Genomic DNA, 16,102 nt, shown 5'->3' on the forward strand with positions numbered 1-16,102 from the left:
AGATCTACCAGTGCTGATCCAGCATTGTTCACGGGGACTAATTTCTTTGGTGGCTGCTTAAAACATTTTTGTTTAGGAAAGTTTATCCAGACATGTACATGTCAATGTGTTTTAAATGTTCTTACTGTTAATTTCAGTTATTTTTAATTATTTTAAACAATTTTTATTGATATTTTAAATATTTATTGTAAACTACTTAGAGGTTTTAAAACAATCAAGTGGTATATAAATTTTGATAAATAAAACAATATATATAAACCTGTCACAGATCTCTTGAGTGACTTTCTTGCTTAATGTCTGAATTCCTGACCTGGACATTTGCCCAAAGTGACAAACTACAGAAAGTACAGAAAGTTCAAAGTACCTGTCAGCTTGTCCAAATAATATTGTGTGTATTTTTAAATCCACTTCTGCCAAAAGTTCTTCCAATTTCCTTTCTCCCCACCTGGCACTCATATTCACCAGACTGTCAGTTAATAAAGAGGTGTGGGCTAGCCAGACACTGTACAACACAGAGCAAAACAGTAAAAAGGGAAAGGGTTTGTGTTTGTCTAAACAGGATTGTCAGGATGAACAAGAAAAAATGTGTCCTTCCAACTTAACTGATTTTGCAGAAGCTGCTATCACTGAACCGCCTGACCTGTTTCTTTTCAGGTCCCAGCATTCCCTTTCTGAGCAAGTGAGGAAAAGTAATTTGGGAACCAACTAGCCATAAGTCTCATGAGATTAGAAAGCAGAAGCCAAGAGGTAGAAAGTCAGCAAGTATTGAAGACTCTACAACTGTAGCAAATCTTACCTGTTCTCTTCTGTTCTGGTGGGTGATGGCAAATGGGCTCCTTGGGAGGGGGACTTCTCTTGCTAGGAGCCACTGCCTTGTTCTTAAAACAGAAAAGATGCTACTTGAATCAGACTGTCTGACCTCAGCAATTATTATTGCAAGAAATGCTGTCAATAGAAGGTCAGGAAGCCAGGGATTATGAGATCAATTCCATAAGTAGGTCACCAGCTATGCAGAGTTGGGGTTATGGAATTAGGGGTCACACCCTCCATGAGTAATAATGCAGGAGGCATCAGCTTTGTTGAGTCAGCTCTGATGAAAGGTAGAAATGTAGAAACTTGATAAGCATATGGCATGGGTGGGAAACCTCAGGCTCGGGACAAATGCAGCTCTCCGTAGGTCTCCATCCATAGGCCCTCAGAATGGCCCAGGCCACACCCCTCAATGCCCCTGTTCTCTGCCCTTCTGCAATATTTTACCTTGCTGGAATGTCTCGTTGAACTGTAATTATAGTTAAGTTTGTTTGCCTAGATGGACAGTGGTGTCTGTCTGGTTACTTTTGCTACACCCACTACTCGCATGTGGCCCCTGGAATGTTGCTTATGTAAGAATGTGGCTCTCAGGCTGAGAAAGGTTCTCACCCCTATACTAGAGCTTTGGGGGCATTACTGGATCAAATCACACAACTGTGAGTAACAATGGCCTCTTTTATTTTTATTATAGGATCTTTAGGAGGGAGCAATTCTGAGCAAAGAAGGGGCGAGGAAGGAGATGCTTAATTCTTCTCTTGCAAGCATTTTCTCACTCAAAATTGCTTCCTCCACCATGGTTCCTGATGCATGTTTACCCTTGCATGTTTACACATTTTGAAGGAAAGAATTAAGCACTTTCCGCTACTGGCACTTCTCCACCCCAAATGTTCCACTTCCCAAACTGCTATTTTTTACAAAAAGTGGCTGCTGTTGGGGCTTTAAATGGATGCAGCTTCCAATGTGTACTTTGCCCCCCTTCCCGTGCTATACACTCACAGGAAATCTTATAGAAAAGAGCACAACGGGAATCACAAGGGGTGTCTTACAGGGAATGTGAGGTGTGATGTAAAGCTATTTGAGTACAGAGTTCTGTCTCTATAGCAGCTTAAATGGGACCCTGCCAAGCATATTTAATGCAAGCCATTTAAAGACAACCAATCCAATGGGTTTAGTAAACCTCTGAGCATGGACATATGTTGACTCCTTCCTTTCACCCCTCCCCTACAAACAAACAATAAATTAAGTTTTAGAACCAGCATTTTTTGAAGTAAGTAGCGTAAATCATGTAAACAGTCTGTAGTGAAAACAGAATGCTGCCGTTACTTTAATGTGAAAGATGGCCAATTAAGAACTAATGTTTCCGTGCACTTCCACTCTGAATCATATTGACGTTACTCAGCATTTTCTCTCAAAGTTCCCAGTGGATGAAACAAGTGGAGTGGAAAGGGGTGCACATCCCACCTTGAAGCTGAACACTGCCCAACAGCTTATCAACTTGGAATATCATGCTTTATCTGCTAGCATCAGCTATAAAATTAAGATGTCACATATCTCAGGTGGAATGCAGAGGGTAGTCAGCATTTCAAAAGGACATGTTGTTGCACGTTGTAGCTCACTTGCCATATTTTTTATGAAGGGTAGTGACGCAGAGCAAATCAGTGTCCCAGGTAACAGCAAACTTCTCCTTTCAGTCATGCCTCACATATGCCCCTCCTTTTCTGGAGCTTTGTCATTTGCATGACTTTTGTCACAATTAATAACAACAAGATCACTAATAATTTTATTATTTATACCCCACCCATCTGGTTGGGCTTCCCCAGCCACTCTGGGTGCCTTACAGCACATATAAACAACATAGTAAAACATTAAAAACTTCCCGATACAGGACTGCCTTCAGTTGTCTTCTAAAAGTTGTGTAATTCTTTATCTCCTTGACATCTGATGGGAGGGCGTTCCACAGGGAGGATGCCATTGCTGCGAAGGCAGTGTATATAAACTGTGTAAACTGTTCTTCACACACTGCAACAGAACATACTTTCAGGTATGGGTGTAACCTTTAAACTGCAATGAGAAATACAGCCTTTACATTAGCAGAGGAATACCAAGGCTCCCTTGTGCACTTGGCAAGGAGGTGTATTGGTGCCCCCTGTTACTTGTGACACCCCATGCCAGTGACAGGATTCCTCCACCGAGGCACCAGAGGAGTGTGTGCACCTTGCCCAGTTGGTGGGCTCATAGCTACTCCAAGCCAGAGTGGAGAGGCATGATTTTGTCATCCCTGCCACTGGCCTGTGCCCTTGGCAGAGGCCAACCTAGCCAACTCCTAGGTACACCCCTGTACCTAGGGAACCTATAACGCTCCCAATGTTGGACTACAATTCCATAATCCTTGATCGTTGGACATTTGCCTCGAGCCAATGAAGCTGGAATTCAACAATTGCTGAAGAGTAACAGGCAGGGCCCCTGTGCCAAACCACAGAATGGTGCTCCCCCCACCAGGGAAGCTCTATTCAGTCACATCCCACCAAAGTCAGCCTGCACAGTGGAAGCTGATTCTGAGCTCTTGCAAAACAAACCTGCTTCCCTAAAAGATCAGACTTCCTGCAATAAGGAAAGTGATGAGAAAATGCACTGGAATGTGTGGGATAACGCTTGGCAGAAGGTTGCTTCACCACCCCACAAACAAATAGGATGAATGCTCATTAAATAGATGACAGTCGTGTAATCTCTCCACAAACAACTCAGTCCAAATGCTCATCAAACAGGCAGTCCGGAAGCAAGATAGAATCCCTTTGAGTTGACTCAAGCCCTGTTGCAGTCTTAAGCCCATTTACCTGAAATAATCATTGAAATTACAGTAATTGACTGACCTTTGCGTAAGCATGGCTATAGAGCTGTAAACTTGGCTTTGTATAGCAATGCTGTGTCTAAATAAGGACTTATGAGATGCATTTTGTTCAGCCCATAACCTGGAACTGGGAAAGGCTTTAAAACAATAGCTGTACTTTTAATGCCTAGTTCCTCCTTTCTAGTGTGTAGTTTGGTGGTACATGTGAATTCATAAAGGAGCAGGCCTCTGTGAGATGAAGAGTAGAATAGGCATTTACCATACAAGCAAATGAACCACAATAGCATGCTTACACAAAAGGCTTTCAGGGTGCTCCTTCAAGCGACGCTTATACTTCAAGATCAAAGCATGGATGGTAATATTCTTGATTAAAATGCATGGTCATATTCCTCATGCACACCCTCTGCTTGGAAGCCTAGAAAGCTATAGGACCATTGATTAACACTTTGGTTTAGAAAGACATGCAGCTACTTCTCAGTGGCTATTTCCCCATTCTCTTTGCATTGTTTTGCAAAGGTTATAAGAGAGAAACCAGGGCCAGCCCAATACACCTGAGGCAGATCTGCAAATCATGCCCCCTCCCCACCAGGGAAGAGGGTTTATCTACATCAGGAACAATGGGGAAGAAACATTGGGATCTGCTGCTCCTAGTGGATCATGCCACCTGAGGTGGTCCCCTTACCTTGCCTCATGCCTTGCCCCGAGAGAAACTCATCATTTTCTGCTTTATATACCCCATTCCCTTTTGCTGTTGTGTTTCTCTGCAATATCAAGATTAAACTTTGGGCTCAGCCATACATTGAGTCAGTGCCTTTTTTCTGGGGGGTATGCTGTGGTACGCATACCCCTAAACATTTTGTGAATCTTTGTACTTTTGTCCATTTACTGTATTTATTTTCCCCGATTTAAACTATAAAATGGTGATTTTCTTGAGTCAAAATGAGAGTACTCCTAAACATTTTTTTTAGAAAAAAAGCACGGCATTGAGTTAATGTGAACGGTAAATTACCTCTATCTCAATTATCTGTTGTTCATAAGCAGGTTTCCTCCAAATCACTGCCTCCTCACACTTCCTTCTGCCTCAATCCATATTTCCTCATACCCCTCCTTTTGGAGGTATCCCTGGTATGAGAAAATCTGGACTGAGGAAGGGGAAAGTGTGGGAAGGCAATGATTTGGAAGAGAATGTCATATGGAAATTTAAGAGTTAATGGTGGTACGGGAAGCTTGCCATCCACATTAAATGGCAGTGTGGATGAGCCCTTTAACTCAGGCTACTGACTGCAGCTTTCTTGTGTTACAATTTAAAAAGCAGGAGCTGACTCCAGTGAGTCACTCTTGTATTTGTATGTGTATGTGTATGTGTGTAGTATATTTGAGGCAAATATAAATATATATCTATGACTTAGAATGACAAAGGTGACTGCCTTCCCATGGGATGCATGAACTGAACAGAACTGGAGGTCAGTAGTCCACTTGCAGATACCACAGCTAATTCTTTCAGGACACCTTGCATATCCTTTCAAGAGAAAGGGGAGCTTTAAAAACTTGACATTAAACAATAATGTGAGAAGCAGCCCTAAGATAAAGAGACAGCACTGTCTAGCTAGGCTAGTTTCTAATCTCTGCATCTAGTACAATGTTTACATATATTTCTTTTTAAAAAATGAAGTAAAATAGTCACCTTTACTTTGAGACTCTGGTTGCTCAACAGCATCAGGCTTTCTGTATTATGTTCAGAAATGTTGAATGCTTTGGCATGAGCAATGATTTTGGACATTGTGCTTCCACGGGCGGTCACTTACAGAGCTGCCACTGTTCTATATTTGAACAATTACAAGTCCGAGCCATATGGGAATGACGGGACTGTGGCTCAGTGTAGTATGAAATACAGAATGCACAAGGTCCGCCTTAGAAGTTTCCCCTGACGTGTGGGATAGGATGGGTGGCATTCCTGCAGATCTGATTACAAGTTAATACTATTTCAGCTCCTGGCGTTCATGTCTGTTGCACTGCCATTGGTCTCTGCTAAGTCAGTTGTGGCAGGCGGCCTGTAGGTATGTATCAGTAACTCTGGAGATTGTCCTAGAAATGACCATGAGTTTGTATATTAATATTTATTAAACTGGAATCCTATCCTTGTTCCAAGAAGCCCTTTGTGGTGTACATGGAGTAATCACATGGAGTGATCCAGTGAGAGAGAATACTTGCCAGAGCTTTGTAACTGAGCAGGGATTTACTATATCCACCTTTTCTGCATCCATGTCTAAGAGATTATGCATTTCACCATTCTCTCTGCTGTTCTACCATTTATTTATTTTCTTTTTACTCACTGTATTATGCTCTCTCTCTATATGTATATTTGAAGCTTACCTATTGATCACAATTTGGTTTATAGGACAGTTTTCCTGGGAAAGCCTGATGCCATTGCACCAGATTCCAAGTGAAGAGGCAGGTTAGGCATGGTGCAGATGTAAATACTGTTGCCTGATCTCCAAACCATGGTTAGGTAATCAGGAACACCCTACAGTGCAAAGCTTGAGGTTTTCCTCCACTCTCCTCTCAGGATAGCATCCTCCCCTTTTTGGTTTTGCAGCTAATTACAGTTCTGTTTGAAGTGTACCAGCATTTTTGTTAAACGTAGTTGGCACCAAACCTGTTTGCAGGCATGGGTGCAAGCAGCTTTGCAAACCTAGGCTAGTGACACCTTGATGCAGGTGTGACACACCAAAATTGAAAGGGAAGGGCCAGGGAAGAAGTGTGTAAACCCAAATACGCTCCTGATTGGGGCAGTTTTATGTTTCCAAAATGTCAGAATGTTCCAGCTGCAAGGGTGAGAAAATGGGAAAGGAATTTACTTTCCAGCAGTGGCATTGGAGGAATATTGGATACACTGTCTGAAGAAAGGCTCATTGTTGATGGAGGGCTGTGCAAAAATAAGCACCACAGGGAAAATGCAGGGAAGTATCACTGGTTTTAGAAGCTTACTTCCTCTTTGCTTGGTACCTTAGAATGAGGCTTATGTGGGTAAAATTGGCCTTGGAATTAATAAAATCTGTGCTAAAGCACCCTTGAGATGTCCGCTGATAATGGGCAGTCTTGATGCTTTCCACTTTAGTACTGGGAAAGAAAATTGGATAAAACATGTGAAATTAAGGTTTCAATCCTGTGTCTGTTTACCTGGGAGTAAGACCCATTGAACTCAGTAGGACTTAGTTCTGAGATGACAGGCATGGGGCTATACTATAAATGTTCTCCTCACGTGTTTGGCCACCATGACAGTAAGAAATAGAAACCAAAACATTTACATCAATGCAGTTCTCTTCTTTGGGTAAAGAATGAGCAGTCAGTACTCATACACACATTAGAGACCTCATGCTATTAGTGTGAATGGATGTGTTACATCTCTTATTCATGACTTGTTAGGATGAATCAAGCATAAGGCTATCTTTGGTTTGGACATGTGTTTTTCAGTGAGTGCTATTCTAAGAGTCACTGCGGAGCAGGGAATAGTGAGGATGAACATGGGAGACTCCCCTTTGAAACTTCTGTTCTCCCGTTAATGTCTCCAAGTGGCTTTTCAAATGCCATTTATCTTTTAGCCTAAACTACCTCACAGAGGCAGTGAGAGATTTTACTTTCTTGGGCTCCATGATCACTGCAGATGGCGACAGCAGTCACGAAATTAAAAGACGCCTGCTCCTTGGGAGAAAGGCGATGGCAAACCTAGAGACCATCTTAAAAAGCAGAGACATCACCTTGCCAACAAAGGTCCGTACTGTTAAAGCTATGGTTTTCCCAGTAGTGATGTATGGAAGTGAGAGCTGGACCATAAAGAAGGCTGATCGCCGTAGAATTGATGCTTTTGAACTATGGTGCTGGAGGAGACTCTTGAGAGTCCCATGGACTGCAAGAAGATCAAACGTATCCATTCTGGAGGAAATCAGCCCTGAGTGCTCACTGGAAGGACAGATCGTGAAGCTGAGGCTCCAGTACTTTGGCCACCTCATGAGAAGAGATGATTCCCTGGAAAAGACCCTGATGTTGGGAAAGATTGAGGGCACAAGAAGAAGGGGATGACAGAGGATGAGATGGTTGGACAGTGTTCTCGAAGCTACAATCATGAGTCTGACCAAACTGCGGGAGACAGTGGAAGACAGAAGTGCCTGGCGTGCTCTGGTCCATGGGGTCACGAAGAGTCGGACACGACTAAACGACTAAACAACAACAACAACCTCATAGAGTGCTTGCAGACAATTGTTTCAGTGGCTGAACCATATATATCACAAAGTAAAAGGTGCTGGAGAACAGCCTGCCCTGAGGGATTTTTCTGGCATAGAATTCTCCCCGCCTCCCGCCAGGAAGAGGTCATGAACTTCTGGACAAGTTTTTTGTTAAAAGCTGAGAGTGTGCTTTGGCCACAAGAGGGAGCCAGCAACATGTTGTAGTAATAGACCTTAAATCTTTTTGCTAGTGCTAAGTTTTTGTGACATCTCTAAGGTTTGATTTATAAGAGAAGGCAGTGCAAAGAAATGAAGAGAAAGCAGACGAAAAATAAATTGACACCCTATCTTTTCAGACAGATAGATAAATACAAAATATTTATTGTGACCAATCTTTTGAATTTCCATCTTGAATTGTGCCCGGAATCCTTCTGCAAGCTGTGAAGTAATGGGGAAAATGTGCTTCCAGAAATCCAGTCACATCTGCACCAAATGTTTAAAGCACATGGTTTCTGCCAAAGAATCCCAGGCAGTGTAGCTTATCTCTCACAGACCCAATGCCCTTAACAAACTACAATTCCCAGGATTGGCGGGGGAGTCACCTGAAGGTCTTCGCATGATCCCTTTCAGGGGGTGCAAAATTGATGGCTGTGGAACCCCCAAAAGGAGTATTCCAAAAACAATTTGATTATCTATCATCCATATGCATTAAGATAATTAAGACAGCACATAACAATCATTATCAAAATGGCACAGAATATCAAAAAGGGAAAAAATCAGATTCCCTGCTCCAGAGAGTTTACCATGTATAATGGGCAAAAGGCAAGGGGAATGTGGGGACTACCATTGCTTTAGGTGTCTGTATTTAAAATCTGTGGGACTTCACTAAGGCTTGATTTTGTCGGGTGTGTGCCCAATGTAGCTATGATTTACTGCAGAAAGAAGAATGTACATCTACCCTCTGTCTTGAAATTGACCATTCCACCTTTTCCTCTGGCAAAATATACATGGTAAACTCTCTGGAGAAGGGAATTTAGCTTGTGGCCAAATAGGTTTAATTTTTTTTTTTTAAGGAAGGAAGGCATTATATTCTCAACAGGTTTGAATAGAAGATGCACATATTGGAATTAATAAGTTTACATTCCACTGTTTTTTTTCCCGGGGAAGGAATTGCAAGGAAAGGCCACATTGGTGCCCAGCGCCAATTCTTATTTCCCAAGGCTACTGCTTTATTTAACACACAAAAAGTGATATAGTGAATGCCTATGAAAAACTGAAGTAACTTTGAGTGTTATGTAGCCAAAGTAATATAACTTTAACATCTGGAAAGCTCCAGACAGTAATAACTGATCTTCATATAGTATGTTCTATCTGCAGCAAGTCTTTCCCCTAATTTCAAATCTAGACAGTTAGCTTGCTGAGCTGAGGTTGAGGCAAGATTAGAGACCCCAACCTGTTTTGCTGCTAAATCTAGAGACTACTCTGCATGCTATCTAGCTTCTTAAAAATGGCGTACTCCATCCAAAATGAGCAGGAGCTCATTCCAGCACTCAGGGACATGGTACAGGACTGTACCACTTCAAAAGGAAGGGGGGGTTGTAACTAGTTTAAATTACTTTATACAACCAAACCACATTTTGAAGGCTTTCCCTGAGGTGATGAGCTGCTCCCTTGCCAGACATCAGAGATGAGAGATAGGTTGGGTGTAGAATGCATTTCCTTGCAGGCACAGCTCAGTGCATTATTGTTAATTGCTATTAGGAAAGAAAGGTACATTTCAAATCTCTCCAGCGCTGCAGCTCTAGAAGAAAATGGTGGACACATATTTTATTTTCCCCACAGACAGATTTGAATCTGCTGCAAGCCAAGAGTTCTTCAGTCCTCCTTCTGCAGTGCCTGCCTAGTTTGAGAAATACACAGATTAGCACAGGGTGCCAGAAAGAAAGAGAGAGGTTCACATGAAATGGAACCAAATGTAAATTGTAGCTTAAGTGCTGCTGCTGCACCAGTACTGAGTCAGCAGTGCACGCTTGGCCCTGTTACAGGGAGGCCAAAGGAGCAGCAGAGTATGCAAACTAGCTTGGCTTGTTTTACTTTGTATGCAGATACTGAGTTACATAAGAGAGAGAGAGAGAGAGAGAGAGAGAGAGAGAGAGAGACCTGCCGTCAAGAACTTAGATTCCTTCTGAAAATAGCAAAAAATATGAAGGTAACGTCAATGAATCATTTATATTTGTTCTGGAAAGGGGCCATCAAATCACCTCATGTAGCTTTCTCCACTGACTCAATTAATTCCCTGTCTTTTAAAATACCTGACTGTGCCCTTAAAGAAAACTGACATCCACTTAACCTCCCTGGAATGCCATGTCAGATAAATTGAGACTGTGCTGAACAATGGATAATGGAACGAGAAACCTGCCAAACGCTTGAAATTTAAATGAGGGATTTCCCAAGTGCCCTTTAGGTAAAAAAAAAGAAAGAAAAAAAGCTGCAGCTAGGGACTTTCCTGATGACCCAAAAGGCCAGTTTTTTGTGCTACGGTTGTGTTTGGGCTGACAATGCCTGCAGAGAAGTGGGTGGGTAATGTTAAGAATGTAGGAAGCTGCCCAGCACACCGAGGCCAAACATTGGTCCATCTTGCTCAGTATTGTCCATGTTGATCGGCAGTGACTGCAGGGTTTCAGCCAGGGGCCTCTCTCTCTTCGCCCTACCTGGAGAGGCCAAGGGCTGTAAAGGAGTAGGGCTCTTATTCACTGCTTAAAATAATAATCAAAGGAAATGTGTGCTGTATTGCGGTGCCAGAGAAGGGAGGCCCACACTCTTCAGAGAATAACTACTTCTGTAACCACTTCTGCCACTGTACTTCCCTTCACAATGAGCGTGAAGGAAAGTGTGTGTTTTCTGAGGGTCAAAATACTACAGGGTCAAATACTGAGGAAAATAATTTATCTCATAGCAAAATGGTGCCTTGAGGAATGATAGTTTGAGTCACCCACAGCAAATATAACAAGTTCACATTTATTGCCTTATAATTAGTGTAATGAATCCTGATTGAAGATGTCACATGAGTATATTTTATGAAGGCAGGAGTGGGTTGATAATGCATACTGATGATCATACTGGTCATCAGTTGCTATCATGGCCTTGGCAAAATTAGGCCCTGAGCTGATTTTTTTTTTGGTTGTTGTATTATTCTCCATGAACAAATTCAGCATTACTATTTATGTATTTATTTCCCCCCACGCCTTTACCAAAACGTTCCAGGGTGGGTGATCTCAGAGGGTAGGGGAAAAGATTGAACGAATATTATGCAGTACAATAAAGCCAGTGTAGAATCTGAATATGGGATGCTCCATACAGTTCTGAAATCAAAGTACAAATATGTATGTTTAAAAGGTGGCAACAAATATACTGAGAAATAGGGCCCACCCACACTTCCTTTTCTCCCACATTTGTAGGCATGGGTCTGGGCTTTCCAGGTCCATGTTTTAGCGGCCTTCTTTTTTTGTCCAAGCACTTTCCCAGGAAAACCCATGTTTTACCACTGATGGCAATCAGATTTTCCTCAGTGGTAAAATGCAAGTTTTCCCGAGGAAAGCACTGGTTGTTGTTGTTGTTTAGTCGTTTAGTCGTGTCCGACTCTTCGTGACCCCATGGACCAGAGCACGCCAGGCACTCCTGTCTTCCATTGCCTCCCGCAGTTTGGTCAGACTCATGTTTGTAGCTTCGAGAACACTGTCCAAGGAAAGGCAACAGGGAAAGCACTGGACCACCCCCCAAAAAAACCCACTGCTCAGACACAGACCCGGAAAGCCCAGTCCTGGCCCTAGAAAGTGTGGAGCAAAGGTAAGTGTGGATGAGACCATGGTCTTCATTCATTTCTGGAAGTCTTACATTTTAAAAACTCTTTTCGGTGAAAAACAGACTTTGTTGGCATAGGTGTGCATATACTGCCAAAAAGCTGAGAGGCAGGGGACAATAAGGGGTATGTCTTTAGGAAACCTTTAACCAAGAACTGAATAGTGCAGTGGTTACCAATTAGCTAAGTACTGCAGATGCCCTGCTTTTCCAAAGCCAAGCTATGGACTTTTGAAATTTTTGATAGATTTTGTTATATGAAGGGTGCCACGGAGTCCGCCTACCACCACTTGGGAACCACTGGCATAGAACAATGTCAGTGCATTGGGAAGTCATCAGTCTTGATCACACTGGTAGACAAATCCACATCTCAGGCATGTATACATGCTTAGCATTTAAATTTTTTTTTGCCATATTTAGGCCCAGATGCAAAAGGCCGGCAGGTTCAGGAGGAACAGTCAGGGGCCACAGAAACTTCCTCAAAGTATCTGACGTCTGAGGAGATTCCCCCACTCTATTTAATGATAGGACTGGCCCTTTCCTCCTGAAACTCTGGGGAGACTCCGCTAGTCAGTTTAAACTAGACAAGTTAGATTGCCCAGTGGCTTGGCTTGATACATGGCAGGTTCTTATATGCACCTGAAACGTATGATTGCAATATAGCAAGGGTAGCTGATCATTTCCCCTGCAAGGGCTGCATGTACCCTTCGAAAACTCTCCAGGGGCTGCATGCCAAAAGTGGGTGTGTCGCCATCAACACATGTTTCTTAACGGCTCTGCACTTAACTAGCCTGGCGAAGCTGGTTTGCATGAGCCAGCTCAGGGATTCCTTGTTGGGCACAATTCTGTAGCTTGCATTTCCTCTTCATATCCCAAATATTAGTTAGATTCTGTCATTTGTTAATTTCTTGGGTTTAGGGAAGATCTCCCCACCAAACATATAGCAGTATTTTGCCAGCACATGCTTGTAGTGGATGAAGCGTTCTTGCATGCCATAGCTGTGAGCAAGACTGTAGCCATAGGCACTTACAGAAAATCATTAAGACTGTTAAAAGTAGAAGGTGGTTTTTTTTAAGTGTAAGAGGTATTTACAGTCCTCATAATCCCCTGGAGTTTCAGATGTAATATACTATAATTAATATGGGCTTTATGTTGCTATCATTATCTGAGAGCCACATGCTTCTAAGCTATATATAATGAGAGAATGAAACCTAAAATCTTTGGAGTTGAGCAAAACCATTCACAATCTAGATGCTCTTTTTAGCCTTCAAACAACACACTGCATTAGCTCCTTGTCTAGCCCACATATGAATGTGTGGTATAATCAGGATCTCATGGGCAAGCTAAGCAGTGACGAGGAAGCAAACCAATCAGCCAGCTAATCTACAGAACAGCTTTAAAAAAGTCATTTTCACTGATAGACTTATTCAGCTAACAAATCAAAGTTCAATGCAAACTTTTCATGTGCTTATTTTGAAATTATTGATCACTGCTGGGGGGACCTTATGCACCAAATGAATGGCCATATAGTGCAAAAAATAAATAAATCAACACCTTCAACAGAAATTGAAAGTGAATTGGAATTGGAAGGATGTGGACCCTAGATATTACACTTCCAAACAGAAGGAGAGGTATCATGTAGCACACAGGGAGAGGAATAGCAAAAGATTAAAAGTGATGTGTTGATGGATGGAACTGAGGGAACCAGGAAGTAGTGGGGAACATAAATTATGTAAGCTTGGTGTCATTGCTCAAGGTCTTCTATCAGCTTGGTGCTAATGAGTTGGAATTGTAGTTTCCCTATCTTTAACTAAACCATAGATGCACATCAGATAAACTAAGCTGCTTTTTTTCTTGCAGAGGTGGAAGGTATTGGTAAACATTTGACATTAATTGGGGCTTTTAGCACCTTTTTGGATTGATACATTTCCCAGAAATCTGGGGGAAGTCGTAACTGTTTAAATGGTATAAAATGTATGGTATGGATGTGGCCCTAAAGAGTTGTCCTAGGAAATTTATCAGGGCAGACTCCCCGTGCCATTGGGCTATCCATGCTGCCCTCCCCCTTTCTTAATCATCTAAAATGAAATAGGGCCACAACAGTTAGTCAATTAATCCGACTAATTCATCAGTTAAATACCTTTGTGTTGTTAAAATGCCGCGATTCAATGCTTTGCACCAACATGGAGGTAAAAAATCATGAGGGTCCGCCTCCTTATTAGATCTGGTTGAGAGATGCACAACTTGTGGATCTCTAGTGACAGATTTTCCTACTGTACTTGTATTTCTGATATCCAGAGTGTAAAAAATTCTGACAGGAAGTAAGCACAGCTGGGCTGCACTTGATGCAGTGTTACTATTACCATTGCACATACATCCTATTGTGCAACAGGATATGTATTTCTCCCTCCCCCACATTTCTTCTTGGTGCTGTTGCATGTGCCCTTCATCTCAAGCTGACAGCAAGAGCCTAGAGCTTGTTGACAAAAGCACCCCTAGACAGCTCCCTGCCCCCTTGCCCTTCTCATTGCTAGTGCTTGTTCATCATCACTCTTGCTAAGGCTCAGGTCCAACCCCCCCCCCAGCCTCTCCCAAATGTCAATACTGGGATGTTGAGATAGCCCCCCACCCCTAATATTTCTAGTGCTATTGTGCATGTGTCTCAACTCATGTTAAGACAAGAGAGTCCTCTTATCTCTTCCTGGCAGTGACATGCATGCACCTTGGCAGAGAAATCCAATACCACCACTGACTTGCCACATTTGCTCTCTGCCCTGTGCCCAGCTGGCATACATTCTCAACCCAGACGCAGACAGTGGGACCCCCACTCACTTCCTAATATTGCCTTGCTGAGATGGAGAGTTCTGGCTAGGGAAGACTCAAGGAGTCCCAAGCGCTGCCACAAGAAAGGTCATACGACAAGGGCTTTTTGCTGTGCGTGTGATTCTTACTGAGTAGGTCTGTTGTCCTTTACGCATATTAAATACACATAAAGAGGGGGCGGTGAAAATCTCTTCCCTGGTTTTAAAACACGCATGTTGATGTTTCACTTAATACTTCAATACAACTTAACTGTACAGATTAATCAGCTGAAAATAAAGAAAGCATGCTCCCATTAGAATTATTGGTTTTATGCATATAATGCCAGTTTAATACATGAATTACTCTGTAAGTCACGTACAGTTTCTTTAACTGAATAACAGCCCTACTATTGATAGGCACACAGCAATCCTGAAGTGCTTTAGTTCTAGCTCAGGAAGACAGTTACACCATTCTCATGGTGTAATCTAAACTTGGACTTAGAAGGCGAAACATCCACTTATCCCTTAGTACCATGATCTGTAAATCAGATTAGATTCAATTTCTCCTGCTTGCTCATTTTCAATAAACCCAGAAAGAACAAACAAGGCAGACTTGTTTCATTTTCACTTGAAGCAGGGCTCCCCAGATGTTGTGGGACTCTATCAGCCTCAGCCAGCAATGCTAATAGTCAATGATAGTGGGATTTAGATTCTAACATGTGGAGGACCACAGGTCCCCCCCCACCTGATTTAGAGCATCTCAACACATCGAAAGTTGCATGGCATCCATGTAGATAAAATATCAGTGGGTTATCTGTCCATATTGGTGACATAAAGATTCACAAGCCATGCACAAGGGATACTGTCCACATTGAGGGAAGGAGCATATCATCCCTGCACTATATTCCTACTCTTTTCCTAGTCACTGCATCTTTTATTGTGCCCTTAACAATATTGTGCTATTGACCTTACAGCTCAATCCTAGAACATGCCCACTGAGAAATAAGTTCCACTGAGTTCACAGGGCTGCCACTTACATTCTGTTTTGTGCCTGGATGTACTCCAACCCCTACTCGTCCCTTGTTTGAAATGAGCAAACTACCTCATGCTAGCTTTGTGCAATGAGGCAGAAGGATGAAGACAATTTGCACTGTGCCAAGAGGGTGGAAGATAACAAGGAAAGTGTTAACAAGATAACAAGATAACAAGGAAAGATAACAAGGAAGATAACAAGGAAAGGTTAAGGAGAGTGTCAGGAAACGATCATGAAAGAGATGAATGTCAATAGAGGAGAATGCTGCATGTAGACCCCAGTATTATTGTAGTAAACAGCTCTTTGCATATATCATCCTCTTGCTGATCACCAAACCAGTTGGAATTGTTTAGCAGATGCTGTTCATTTTCTTTCAGTTGTGTTATTTCATATAAGGAAGTACAAAGTGTACCTATGGCATTTAAACAAAAATCTGTCAGCAAGTGACAAAGCTGCAATAAATGTCCCACCAGATTATCAATGGCGCTTGTGATGATAGATTTCCCAAGGAGAAACCATCTCATCTTAG

At 42.3% G+C, this 16,102-nt stretch overlaps 1 long non-coding RNA gene across 1 annotated transcript; it reads right to left on the minus strand.

Annotated features, from left to right (window-relative positions):
* Nucleotides 1-376: 376 nt before the first annotated feature.
* Nucleotides 377-9,013, minus strand: LOC310757892. Its single transcript, XR_014545546.1, has 4 exons — nucleotides 7,894-9,013; nucleotides 6,032-7,270; nucleotides 797-878; nucleotides 377-502 (listed from the first exon to the last, which is right to left on the minus strand). It is a non-coding gene; the product is annotated as an uncharacterized lncRNA (long non-coding RNA).
* Nucleotides 9,014-16,102: the final 7,089 nt, after the last annotated feature.

This window comes from Podarcis filfolensis, assembly GCF_964270895.1.
Source record: "Podarcis filfolensis genome assembly, chromosome: 2".
NCBI classification, from domain to species: Eukaryota; Metazoa; Chordata; class Lepidosauria; order Squamata; family Lacertidae; genus Podarcis; species Podarcis filfolensis.